Raw genomic sequence first — 1,976 nt, 5'->3', positions numbered from 1 at the left:
TAAGTGCCCTCTTTAATACCCATCACCAGGCTAACACATCCCCCCAACTCCTCCCCTCTAGAACTCTCAGTTTGTTTCTCAGAGTCCACCCTCTCTCATGGTTCGTCTCACCCTCCGATTTCCCCCCCTTCATTCTTCCCTTCCTGCTATCTTCTTCTTCTTTTTTTTTTTTTTTTTAGCATATAATGTATTATTTGTTTCAGAGGTACAGGTCTGTGATTCATCAGTCTTACACAATTCACAGCACTCACCATAGCACATACCCTCCCCAATGTCTATCACGCAGCCACCCCATCCCTCCCACCCCACCCCCCACTCCAGCAACCCTCAGTTTGTTTCCTGAGATTAAGAATTCCTCGTATCAGTGAGGTCATATGATACATGTCTGTCTCTGATTGACTTATTTCACTCAGCCTAACACCCTCCAGTTCCATCCACGTCGTTTCAAATGGCAAGATTTCATTCCTTTTGATGGCTTCTCGGCCTTTTGGCTAAGATCAAGTGTAATATCTGTTCTTATCAGTTTAAATTCACTTACATTTAAAGTAATTATTGATAAGGGCACCAGGGTGGCTCAGTCAGTTAAGTGTCTGCCTTAGGCTCAGGTCACGATCCCAGGGTTCAGGGATCAAGTCCCGCATCAGGCTCCCTGCTCAGTGGGGAACCTGCTTCTCCCTCTGCCCTTCCCCTCTGCTTGTGATCTCTCTCTCAAAATAAATAAAATCTTAAAAAAAATAATCATTGATAGTTAAAGGCTTACTAATACTGTCTTATTAGTTTTTTTCTGCCTGTTTTTGTTTCCCTTTTCTTCTCTTTCTCTCTTGCTACCTTCCTTTGTGAATTAATGATTTTTAATAATGATATGCTTTGATTCTCTTCTCTTTATCTTTTATTTTTCTACTGTAGGGTTTTGCTTTGTGAGTATATGAGGATTACATAAGACATCATATGAATATAACAGTCTATTGTAAACTAATAGTAACTTAACTTAGAAAACATACAAAAAATCTCTTTACCTTCCCATATTTTTGATGTCATAATTTACATCTTTTATATTGTGTATACATTAGCAAATTACTGTGGTAATTGTTATTTTCAACATTTTTGTCCTTTAACCTTTTTATACAAGAGTTAAGTGATTAACACACCATCATATTTCAGTGTTAGAGTATTCTGAGTTTGATTGTGTACTTACCTTTACTGCTGTGTTTGCTATTTTCATATGGTTTAATGTTATTAATTTTCACCTTTTCACTTCAACTTGAAGTATTCCTTTCAGAAAGCATTTCTGTAGGTAGGTCTAGTGGTGATGACCTCCCTCAGCTTTTCTTTGTCTGAGAAAGTCTTAATCTCTTCTTCATTTCTTTGGGTAAAGTATTCTTAGTTGGCAGCTTTATTTTTCTCTCAGCATGTTGAACGTATCATTCTACTTGCTCCTGGCCTACATGGTTTCTGCTAAAAAAAAAAATCCTTTTATAGCCTTATTGGGTTTCCTTTTATGTGAGGATTTTTTTTCCTGTTGCTGCTTTTTAAAAAATCTCCCATGGTCCTTTATTTTAGATAGTTTTATTCTCATATGTCTTGGTGAATGTATCTTTGATTGAATCTCTTTGGTGATCTATAAGCTTGATAATGTTGGATTCCCCAAATTGGAGAAATCATCAACCATTATTTCTTTTAATTAACTTTCTGTCCTTTTCTCACACCGTCCTCTTTCTCCAACTCCAGTAATGCGTAGATTGTTTCTCTTCACAAATTCTGTGATTCATATTGGTTTTCCTTCCTCCCTCCTTCCCTCCCTCCTTCCCTTCTTTTTTCCTCCTTCCCTCCCTCTTCCTTCCTTCCTTCTCTCCTCCCATCCCTCCCCCTCTCTCCCTCCTTCCCTCCCTCTTTCTCTCTTTTTCTTTCTTTCTTTCTCTTTCTTTCTCTTTCTTTCTTTCTTTCTTTCTTTCTTTCTTTCTTTCTTTCTTTCTTTC

The 1,976-nt window shown here is 37.7% G+C and overlaps 1 pseudogene; it reads left to right on the top strand.

Moving 5' to 3' along the window:
- Positions 1-471: 471 nt before the first annotated feature.
- On the top strand, positions 472-598 carry LOC118010130 (annotated as a pseudogene).
- The last annotated feature ends 1,378 nt before the right edge of the window (positions 599-1,976 follow it).

This window comes from Mirounga leonina, unplaced genomic scaffold, assembly GCF_011800145.1.
Source record: "Mirounga leonina isolate KUSES-001 unplaced genomic scaffold, KU_Mleo_1.0 Mir_128, whole genome shotgun sequence".
Classification (NCBI taxonomy): domain Eukaryota; kingdom Metazoa; phylum Chordata; class Mammalia; order Carnivora; family Phocidae; genus Mirounga; species Mirounga leonina.
Note: the sequence above shows the minus strand (reverse complement) of the source record. Positions and strands in the feature narration are given on the sequence as shown.